We start from the raw sequence: 12,223 nt of genomic DNA, 5'->3' as shown, positions 1-12,223 counted from the left end.
GTAAAAACAATTACGATCTGAATTCCTTGGATTTTATGGGGTTGTCTGTGCATTGAACAAGGGGGCGAAATTTTGACAATTTTTGTAAATTGTACATAGCTCCTTTTTATTTTTGTACGTTTCATCAAAAAATTTCACCCGATTCCTTTTGCTGGTGCTGGAACTTTTTAGTCGATTATCTCGCAAACTAAGCATTTTTGACCCCATATGTATTAAATATTTTATGCTTATTTTTGATCATAGAATCTGCCCTGAAAGTTTGTGGGTCGAATTCTGATACACCCTGTATATACAGCTAGTTTTTTGTGAGGGGTGTACTGCGGTATGGACTAGAAAATATTTTTAAAAATCTAAGGGTACAATGAAGTAGCCGTCCGATAGGGCACCGTGTTTGGAGTGCATTTTCATGCAAATTTATTGCTCGAAATAAAAAAAAGAGAAACACTCCTGCGAAGCAATTTCATAGGGCTTTTGAGTAGATGTTGTTCGTAAACCATTGTCATTTGTAATTTTTTTAAACAATGTGTTATTTTAAATAAATGGCAAATATGGAAAAATTTACAGAGGGCTTTCAGGTAACGAGTAATTTTTTCGTTGGCTGGTTAGTTGTTTATTCACAAAGTTACATTAGTTTTTTTAAAATAAACAGACTTTATTAAACGAGCTATAAATGTGCTAGAATCAAAGGTTGAAAGTTCAAATTGTAAGAAAAAACATAAAACTACGATAAAATATCATTTGGTATTAACGTGGTCTTCAACAGGTGTTCAATTTGTTGTTTTTTCTGTGTTGTGAATATCTTACACTCGAGAACTGCGTTCAAAGAACAACTTTACTCAGGTTTTTTGGTAATATAAAATTTTTGCTTTTTGGAAAAAATTCGAAAAACTGTCACTTCTGTCGGAACAGGTGTCAACGTCATTAAAAAGAAATTGCAGTTACTCTTGGAAATTCAAAACGTCATCGATAAAAATGGTAATATGATATGACACACGATAAATATCTGGCTTGACCATCTGAGCCGAGAATAGCACATTTAGGAATTCCGGAGGGCCACCTGAGAGTGTTTCGTTGCTTTCAATTATTTATTTATCCGCATAACAAATCGGCCATTTTGGTAAACGATCGGGTCAGGTTACGGCGGGGCCATAAAACAGTTCCGTGCGTATATTAGCATGCAGGTGGCAGGATTAAAAGGGAATTTTCCCCGGATTAACAGAATAAAAAAGTTTCCTTCGCTATTAAAAAGAAACTGTCTTTGTTTCCGGGTTTATTAGGGTAAATTGCGGACGTGCACCTACCTAATTTCGTATTTAAAGTTGGCGGTATGAGGGATGTTGTATGTTTTATAGAGGATCGGCGTGGAGATTAGGGTATGAATATTCAACTGGTGAGAATTTTAGTATGTTAGATTTACGATGTTGCTCTAAATAGTACAAACTTTAGTGTTATGGTCGTTAATTAACCAGTAGCGGGCTGGCCCGAGTGCGATACCGTTCGGGTCACCAATTACTCGGTCACTTGCTGGAAGGTCGTTATTGAAGTCGTAAATCTTATTTACCGCACACATTAATTAATTTTATATGGAACTAATTGACAGGGCGAACCGATTCGAAATCCATTAAACCGATCCGTCGGCAAAAAATCGTCGCCGACAGGATTAGGTCCTGCGCCGGTTCCCGGAGCTTTGTATTTTATTAACAAATATGCATTGCAAATGCCGGGGCTCATCCGTCTGCCATCGTTTCATCAATAAAACAAACAAATACCGGCGCAGGATCATCAGCGGGATTAAAAATTCGGTACCGAGGCAAGGTTGCATTAAAAGTTATCTTCAACTTTTAATGAGTTTTGATGAGGATTTATTGTTGACTCGGCTCGAGCCGAGGGCCCATAAAAAATGTCCGTGGTGGTCATGACTACCATTTGAATTTATTCCGACAATAAAATCTAATGACAGGAGCACGTCTCGGATTCCGTCTCCGGTTGATATTTTATCCTGTTTTGTCTAGAGATTATTTCGGATTTGAACGTCTAACGTAACAAGAAACGGAATATTCTTTGGGACGGCGGATTTAATTACGGACCCAAATGCTGCCGCCCCCGGCGCTCGGACCGACGTTTTTTTCCTGAGTGGCCACCTTTCGGGCGAAGGTTTAATGATTCGCCGACCGCAGACTGTCAAAGCTTTAAGCTCGCACAGGGTTGGATAATAAATCGAAGTAATTTATTTGTATAAAACGACAAAGAATTTCTATAAACACATCAAGTAATATAAAAGGTTCATTAATCAGAAAAACTATGATATATCGGCGGTATTTAAGTAATTTATACTGCACTACCGCACTACCAATCATTAATCAGGAACGATTTATTAATTACTCGGCCGAGCTGTTGCTCGTACGTGAGAGCTTTTCTGCTCTAACTTCTGGTCATTAAAGAAAAGGACGACGATCGTTTAAAAAAATCGATCGAATAAAATTTCCGTGTTGTCTCCAATTCGACTCACTTCCCCACGGCGACGTCTAACATATGTTTTTCAGCATAGATTTTTTTCAGGTAAACCCACGATTCCGATCTACAGAATATAAATTCGAATTCTTACGAACACACTATGACAGTTATTTCGTGGACATCTTATTCCCCTTGTACTTTCAACACACATTACCTGTTCTGCGTGTTTTAAATGAAAACATGAAATCCTCCAAATAAAACACCTCACATCGAATAGAAATTCGACATTATGTGCGTTGCGCCACAAAAAGTTGTTCCCAACGTCAACATCTTTCAGCATTCCAACTCATTTACTGTAATTGATAATAACATTATTTTCACGCCGGGGGCGATTTACAAGCTTTCAAATTTACTAAATTCTGTTTTAACGTGCGCCGTTGACTATTTGATACGCAACGGTTGATCGATCTGCTTCATGCTGCTGTGGTCATAAAATGTTGCTTTCAATCCGATCAACCGATGCGTAATCAACGTTTTTCAATCCGCAAAAGCACACTGTTTGCATCAAAAAACGTCCAAACCCAGATGCTCTCTACCGAGTACTGTGGCCAAGCGCCTAGCGCGACACTTTACATTCGGAAGGTCCCGGGTTCTAGCCCCGGCGCCGCCTGACCAGGTGTTGGTTTTTTTCAGAGGTTTCCCCACACCATCACATCGTGGTATGTCGCATATCACAGATAAGGCGAATGCTGGGTCAGTATCAGCCTCTCAGTACCTACCACCTTCCTTCCGCACCCATCATTACCGTACCCATTCCGAATCTTCCCGTCAATGTGGCTGAAAAGGCCCTGGAAAGCTTCAGCAGCCCGCCCCCCTTCGGGGGGGATTGAAAGATGTATCCTTTTTCCAGACGCTTTCTGAACAGAAAGAAATTATGAAGTAAACGCAAACTTTTGTTGCACTTAAAAATATAACATTAAATAAGCAAAGTTTTACCGTTTCTAATTTTTAATTGAACTAAAAGTTCCTACACCTTGAATGATGGAATTTGTTTCGATAAAGAGCATTTGGAAGTTGCAAGTTCAAGTTGCTATGTCAATAAACAAAAAGGAAATTTCTGAAATAAATTCTACGGCTTTCTGCTACTACCCTGGAGAATTTAAAAATTACTACTAAGAGTGAGCTGGAAAGTAGAATGTTGGTTCGGAACTACAGTTTGACAAGAAAAGCTATTAGTTATTAAAATTTTAGAAAACGATGCGGTGTGAAGATGACAGGTTTGAGGTTATGTCTCGGTGCATGTGAATCATGTGCAATTTAACCTGGAAAATAATAAATAGAAAGACTTTGGGGCATCTCTGTAAGTACATTTTTGTAATATTTGAATACATATTTTTTAACAACTACAGCAAAAAGAATGTACAAATGAAATTATAAGTTGAGGCCTGCGGAGGTGGAAGAAGTGTGTTTCTTATACGGATCACGATCGTAGGTGAAAAGAGAAAACTTTTTAAGGAAAGAACGCAACAAACCACGGTAGAATGACAGTTAGAAGAAGGCAATTAACAGCAGTTAAAGCACCACCGCCCGAGAAGCCCAAATCAATAAAGGCATAACATTTACCACTCAATAGTGCTACCGGAAAAAAGGACAAAGAACAAGGAAAAGGATAATTCTCCGCTAACAGGAAGGGGTAAAAGCGTGGAAGATATAAAATGTGACAGTTATCACGTTTGATAACGGCAAGAAGTCTAGCAATTGTCCATTTGGTTCCGGTTCGGGGATCGTCCATCGCAATCTTAATAAGTCAACTGAGACAGCAAATTACCTTCTAAAATTGGCCATATAGTCAGAAAAAAGCTAATGTGGGCAATTTAGTGGGTCGATTCGCCACGGTTTCCACATAATTAGTCCGTATCAAGTATAACAGTATACCTGGTCACGTGCTCGCATATTTTTTAATGTGCAGCAATTAGGGCTCGTATTAGGGTCAAATTAAAAGAAACTCGCCCTTCGGCTCGCACCGGTCGACTTGAAAGACCGGCGATGGTCATTATCCTGTGTTAAGCAGGCTGTAACCGCGATAATTTCTGCACAACGTGCCACGTTGTCTCCGATCTAAATGAAAAGATATAATCGTTAATATTTATGGGATTTTTGATACGAAACAGGCCGTAAAATCGTATATCAATCTAACGTCGCAATTGGCGCACAACGTATTGTGCTTTTGCTTTGGCGAAAAAACCGCCGCCTGCTAAACAAAACGAACGAACGGGTTCACCTGCTGTTATAATTAGTCCTCCTGCAGCAAATGAGGTATGTCCTGTGTTCACATAACGCTAATAAACTGGGGGCCTACCACCGACTCGTGTGAGATTTCTCACCGGTGAGTTTTGTCACCAAAATGACGTCATTTTAATGAAAAGTGCTAAAACCCTACTATTGACGCTGTGACTTTTCTCACCGGTGACAAAAGTCGAATGAAAACGCGTGAGATTTTTCGATCGCTTTATTATGAGTGGAATTATGGTGAGATTTGACATTTCAAGTGTGTTCAATTCAAATGAAGAATAATAGTTGGTTATAATGAATAATATATGAAATGTTTAATTAAACAAAGTGAATATTGAATATTTTTGGTTTATTATTATTAAATATCAGATAAAATTTGAAGAAAAACGCAGGTAGGTAACCAACCAAACGCTCTTTTTCTACATCTTGATGAGACTATTATTACTTGCACTGTTAATTCTACGTTTCTTTCTTTAACACACCCCATAGTGTGCCCAATAGTTTTTGTACTTGTAAATTGTAAAATATGCATTACAATACGTGCTTTGCGTGTTTTTTTAGGTTGAAGTGGACTCTGTGGATTATATTTGTTTGGAATTATTCATCTAAAAGTGAACCATCCCTCCATGTATGCCTCTATGGGCAGTAGATCTAGTTCTGGCGCGAAGTCGGTGGTAGGCAGCCCCCCTGCGCCCTGCGTGTGTTCTGCGGCCCTGCCCTCGCCCCTCGTTCCTAGATCCTCGTTCGCGGTGTGAGTACGCCGGATGCCGGTTGTCTCGCTTTTCGTTCGTTTTCAATTCTAATCCATTTCAATCCGTTTGTATTGTAATCAATGCTATCAAATAATTTACCGTTCAAAGTGTTACCTTTTGTAAATTCAGTTTGTCAACTTTGTGTGTTGTTAATCTAATTCTACATGTTGACGTTATCCGTTCGTTTTTCTCTTCACCCACGCGTTTCAGTTGTAGGTACAATTCGCAACAATATTCTTTGTGTTATTTTGCCAGTGGTCTGCAATCAGACTTGTGCATAAAACGGATGATTTAATGATGCTCAATTTAATTGAGAATTTGGAGAAGAAGTAGATGTGTTATTGAGGCGAGCTGCTGGAGTTATTTAATTTTATTGTGATCTTATATGCGTCTGAAAAGAAGACCCAGTGATTTATCTATCCATACTCAAGTAATTAAGCTAATAAGGTTTTTTTTTGTCTGCATTATTTTTTTATTTGTTGGCAGCACACCTTCTATGCTACGAGCAGCTATCAGGCTTATGTTGGATGATGTTGGATACAGTTGCTTCATAAGCATTTCTCAACAAACTGTGAGTGACGCACTTCATGAAGTAGGTAACAGAAGCCTTGAGCCAGACCAAAGTAGGTACTAAATACTTATATTAAGTATCCTAACAATTTGGAAGCCCTTAGAAGTGTCAGACACAAATAAATTCATCAGTTTCAGTGAGCACATGTAACTTTTATGCATTTTTTTATTTATCGTTTTATTTACAGGTGGAGTTTCTAATGGTCGGGTTTTTTGGACGTGGAGATCGACGAGGAAAAGGATTTGGTGCTGAACAACTATTAGGACTGGCAGGCTCTGAAGTCACTGAACGAATTGATTGGGTTGGAGGATGGTCAGAACCAGGAGCATTCAAAACAGCAACTGGTGTCAACACTGCAGCAATAAATTCTTCAGTTTGTGACAATGACTGAAAATTGCAAAACTGTTCACTCCACCTCCTGTTTTATTGGCTTTTCTCTTATTCACAGCATCTTCTTATTGTCTTGCCAGATCTGTAGAAATTAAAATAAAATGTTGAAATTAAGCCTTGGATATTTTAATAGTATACAAATGAGCTGTCACCACCAGTTTTCAGGTGCGTGGCTGACTGTTTGAAGCACTTAGCTTGCTGAGTACTGCAAAATAGGTTGAGCACCTGAAAAGTTACCTATTGACAAAAAATCGGTTCTAATTTTTTGATGTTATGTTTGGTAGATGTCAAATTTGTATATTTAGTTATATTCCACTTTGCACCCTTTGAACGATGTAGATATATATAAATTCTAAAGTAACGAATATGAAAAATTACCTTTCTTCACGTTTTCCACTCTTTTTGCGGAGAATTTTCCAGAAATTAATTCTGGGTGAGTCCGCATAAACTCGACCAAAATTTCTTTTTGCTCTTTCGTCACTTTTATGATTGATTATAAAGTTTCAAAAATCGTGAAAAATGATTTGTTAAATGTCAAAACCACGATCGAAACCTATATGTTGCTAAGCAACGAACGCGAATTGCAACGTTGCAATATCTAACAGATGAGAAAACTCATCGGTGAAATTTCTCATCTCACGCAATGTCAATAGTAGCGTTTTTAAAAAATGAGTGACAAAATGCACGTGAGTTTTTTCACTGGTGAGAAAACTCACCGAAGTCGGTGGTAGGCCCCCTGGTCTCACGACTCACGATTCCGCCGTTTCGAAGTGGATGTCGTGCCGGTTGCTGAGGAAACCTGATATGTCAGATGAGTGTTTTAATAATGTTCCCAGGAGCGGGAACCGCCAATGCAACCCTATTTTTCCGTCGGAATCCTCTTAAATTTACGCTGGCAGTGTTGTTACGCAGTATTTTCCACTTTACCTGTTCATTTGATATTATCTGACGTCTCGTTGCGGAGTGTCTATTCATTCCGCCCTTCCAGAAGGAAGCTGTCAATATTTACGGTAGCGGCGCTCACGGCTAAATTAGAGGTCGACGTTTCAGATTTTTATAATGCCAACCAGTTGCTGGAAGAGTTAAAAAGGCTTAGTGTTGGCCACTCAGCCTATTCTTCACCGGTGTCAGTGGAACAAAGGAGGGCATTAATAAGCCGTGGATATTGATGGTGGCATAGACCGCGTCCGAAACTCCAGGTGGAAGACGTAATCTGTTGATTGGCAGAGTGCGACGTTTCCCGTCTCCGCGTTATTCCGGGGAGAGGAAATTCTTTTGAATAAAGTGTCTCGAAGTTTGATCCTCTCGGTCTTTTAAACAGAAGTGACTCCGAGGGCCATTAAACGGTTCATTCATTTTTACTGTATCGATTTCAAACGGAAAGCGAGCTCCAAAGCTCTAAAAAGCACAATAAATATAAATTACTCAAGGCCGTTTTGGCGGATATTTTTAATGAATATTACGAGGGTGGGTGCTTTCAGTTAATAGGCTTTGTGCACGATTCAGGTGCGGCCGTCGTAATTTTTTACCCCAAATCCCACACAATTTGATTGATCTGGATATTATACGGAGATTTGCACTTTGTAAAGAATTATCTGCACTCCACCCGTGCAAAAATCGTTATGAAAAATTCTCACTATAATTTTCCTTTTGCGGAAATTCGACTGCATACATTTATTTCCTTGACGTTTTGTGCGTTCCCCTTTTATTTATCGCAGACGCCGTGAAAGAACTGCCATCCTAACACAAATTCTCCTGGAAGTGACTTAATTAGTGTCACGACCATGACTGTGTGACCATTTTCTTAATGCGGGTAAATATTAATTTGCCCGAATTTCACCAAGACCTACCCTGTCAAAGGGAACCTGCAGGTGATGGTCGGGAATAATAAACCCAGGCGTTCGAGTGACGTGCCAAATTTACAAGACTGTATAGCTGGGGTTTAAAGGAATCGCATAAATCTCGATAATTTTGTCCCACTAATAAAACAATAACAAAAATAATGACTTGTCTTATCGATGGAAATTATAATAATGCGTGAGAGAGACGAGAAAAGCTGGAAAATCTGCGGTAAAATGCTTGAGGGAATCGGCAAAGAAAAAAAAAATTACACGAGGTATGGAGTGAAGAAGATTAAAGCAAGGTAATTTGTTATATGGCAAGAGATGCAAAACAAAAATATAATTGGTAACAGATGCTGAAGAAAAGATATTTGAAGAAGTGAAGAGAGATCACAACTTTTAAAGTTATGGAAAGGAAACAGAGGAATCTGGAATAGATAAAAGGAATGAGTGGAAATGGATAAAGGTGATAAAAGGGAAAGTGGAAAAAGGAAAAGACCCTCTAGTTTCGTCTTCACTGTTATCGTTATGGTCGGTTTTGATTTAATTGGGAAGCTGTTGAGAACCAAAGGAATTAGAAATTAGTGAAGATTTTCACCGGAAACAATTATTTTTGTGCTATCTTTTTATCATTTTCCAACAGAACTTTAATAATTTGAACAGACGAAATTTTAATTATTTAAAGCCCCTGGATCATAGGCAACCAAGTAATCACATGAATTCGATGTAATTTACAATAACCTCGTTTTTGGTGACAAGAGACTCTGGCATTTGGTCTTTCTTATCTCGTTTGGTGTGTGTGAAGTTTTTAATCATTTATGACAGCGAGTCTCATTTTAGGAAGTTTAAATGGAACAGGCAGTACCGGCCATAAGCCACCCATGAAAATGTTTAACATAAACAACATAAAATTTTATATCGACACATAGCTGTGGAATGGCAGCACCCTCATAAAGCAGCTCAGCATGCCGGCTTCACAAATTGGTTTCATGCACAAGACGTAGTAATAATTCTGGCCACTTGAACATATAGTAAATTTTATTGATCTCGTTAACATCTCCAATACTTGTAAGGAGGAATGCGCGCAGTAAAGTTAATTTCCTGTTAACATGTCCCATATTTCATCGATCCATCACCGGGACGGAACACCCAGTGGGTTGTTTCTTCACTGAACAGTCACCACCTCATTAGCGAAACCGGTATTGTTATTTACGTTTCCTGGTGTCGCAAGCAATCGACGTGTGCTCCAGATACGATCTCGATTTCCTCCACATGTGTCAAAGAGCAGTTGTTGCAGTCAGCGATTGAGTTTTATTAAATCGTTGAGAATAATTGAGAAGAGATGGTAATCGAGCGAAAAATTCTGCGAGTAATTTCGGAATACTGAAAACGCTCGTCTCTTCGAAATTATGCCACTTAATATTTTTCCAAAGGAACTCAATTTAATGGCGGTGTTAATGATACCTCGGAGGAATTTTTTGACAGGGTTCGCGACCTGTTATCGTATTCGTGCTTTCGCTGCTGGAAAAGCGAGACACATTTTTATCGTTAAATCCAAAAGAATGTGGCGCTAAGGGTGGAATAAAGTGCAGTCTTCGCTGCCGCAGAGAATGATAATGATCGCGAGTTATGAACGTTAAACAATTACAATCCGGAGTTTCGGCCGGAATCCGGAGAATTCCACGCGTAAGAACGCCCGGCACAAAATTTTATTTTCATTAAGTTGCGTCATGTGAAATGAATGCATTAGGAAATCCACGGATTTCGGGCTCGCATTCGAGACAGACACGTCGCCTCTTATAAATTCAATATTATTCCGACTAAGATATTTCCGTGCCGTAATAAACATGCACTGCATTTTGAATTTATGGCTTGGTTAACTGTCACCGGTTCTAGGAAATGCTCCCGTTCTAATGACAACAGATAATCAACGTGAATTTCCCATATTCATTTCTGGGAATTTCTCACCGTGGAGGATAAATCTCACGGAATTACTGAAAGGTCGACTGAAAGGGGAAAATAAGTGACCGCTTACACGACACATAAGTTTGCTCGGGAGAAATTATTTCGCAGGCTTGAATTTAAGGAGCGCCGGCGTGAATGCAACTGCTGGACTGCCACACCGTTAATAATCTCGATAAGAAATTACACCACCAAAATACATAAAGGATGGACATTTTCAACTGCTAAAGGAGAAATCGTCATGTTAATTTTGAGTGTTTCTTCTTAAGTGGAACTTGTATCTATTATAATTTGAAAGTGAAACATATAATATAGGTCTAGGAAAACTAGGATGTCCTTGGAAAACATTTTCTTTGTGTTATTAATTACCTCCCTCACCATTTGCTTCACGAATCTGTTTTTATTTTGGAACTAATCAATAAGCACTGGAGTCTGTATCAGCGAATAGAAAATATTTCAATATTTCAAGAAAACATTACTAGCAACAATGAAAGTCAAGAACCACTACTTTGCTTTTTTTACGAAATCATTGTTTTCTTGTGTCACAACTATTCTCGACTGTCTGTGCTAGGTTTTAATCATGTGCATTATTTTCATCAAAATATTCAAATATGCATTTATATGCATTATGTTGTTGGATTTCTAATTATAAAATACATGCGTATTTAGAAAGCTCGTATGCTAAACATGCAAAGTTGTTTGGTCTAACCATGATTATTATTCAAAGCTTCCTGCATAAGTCAAAATAATAATGAGTTAATGTACCAAGTGCATAAGGACAAATATTTTTATTCTGTGTGCTTGCACTATAGTGATTACTGCACACGCCTGTAGAAAATTGATATGAACCAATAACATTTAAGCATTTTTTGAATGACAGCCAAGTAGCTTGTAATTAGTTCATAATCATAATTATGTTTCCTTTTCCGATAATTATTCACTTTTCTGTGATAATCCTCCCGTTAAAAGAGAAACAGTAAAAATGCTTTAATCCTAACTTTCGAAGGAAAGAAATTGGAAAGATAATAGTTATTTACAGTACGAGTGTGTTATCTTGGCTATAAGTCACGCGAGAAAAAGTTTCGAGACATACAAAATTTTATCCAACAACTGCAACAATTGCAAATAAATGTAAATGTAACTTAACAGTGAGTTGCAGTTATAATTCACACGTGAGTTATTACTTATAACACACGCGTAACGTATAGACCACTTTACTGGTCTGAAATGAGAACAATTATGATAAGTAGCAGGTGTTGGATACAAGAATTAAAAAATCTTTTTTTAACATAAAATAAATTGTTTGAAATATTACCTACTATGTTTTTGCTGGAAAAGATAAATTTTAAGTAAGAACATAACTTTAAAAAATACTTTTTGTCATGATGATCACTTGAGACCACACATGTCTTACATTTAGGTTACTTGGTTATTACTTATTACTATTTAATGATGAGTTGTAAAAGTTTGTTACGGCGGCCTCGCTTTTATTATTCAACAGTTTATCGTCCACTTTTGCATTTTTTTATGATTCCATCGTTCCTCAAGATGTCCGAAGCACTCCCACAAAATTATTATTAGTTGCGTTTAAACCTTGATCTAAATAAAGAGCTTCCAGCTGACATTTACTTTCCTCGTAACCCGTAAGTCATAACTCTTAAACAGCTCTTAAACTTTTCACAAGAAGCCGCTTAGCCCTTCGCACCGATCTATCTTTAGCAACTGGATTATATTGCTACAAGTTTATTAGCAACAAGTAAATACCCAATAAATCTGCTGGACCGCTGCGAACTTGCCAATTGTACGAACGAAATATTTTTCAGGATTCCTGAAAATTCTGGGCGGCGATGAGTCCTGAAATTCGGCATCGCTCAAATTGGATTCGCGACGCTCAGGTTTAGGCGAGATAATTAAACGTTGTTTATCATTCAAATTAAACTGGAAAATCCGTGAAAATACAG

The 12,223-nt window shown here is 38.1% G+C and overlaps 1 protein-coding gene and 1 long non-coding RNA gene across 6 annotated transcripts in view; both read left to right on the top strand.

Moving 5' to 3' along the window:
• Nucleotides 1-12,223, top strand: part of LOC138135836 (uncharacterized) — a 210,872-nt gene that overhangs the window by 102,231 nt on the left and 96,418 nt on the right. The gene's annotated exons all lie outside the window — the stretch shown is intronic.
• On the top strand, nucleotides 4,803-6,573 carry LOC138135217 (uncharacterized). 2 transcript variants are annotated; one of them, XR_011160901.1, is made up of 4 exons: nucleotides 4,803-5,497; nucleotides 5,709-5,928; nucleotides 5,985-6,205; nucleotides 6,257-6,573. It is a non-coding gene; the product is annotated as an uncharacterized lncRNA (long non-coding RNA). The 2 variants fall into 2 exon arrangements; XR_011160900.1 differs by having other exon boundaries at nucleotides 4,803-5,928.

Source organism: Tenebrio molitor, chromosome 7 (genome assembly GCF_963966145.1).
Source record: "Tenebrio molitor chromosome 7, icTenMoli1.1, whole genome shotgun sequence".
Classification (NCBI taxonomy): domain Eukaryota; kingdom Metazoa; phylum Arthropoda; class Insecta; order Coleoptera; family Tenebrionidae; genus Tenebrio; species Tenebrio molitor.
The sequence above is the reverse complement of the archived record's forward strand: the minus strand, read 5'-3'. Positions and strand labels throughout refer to the sequence as shown.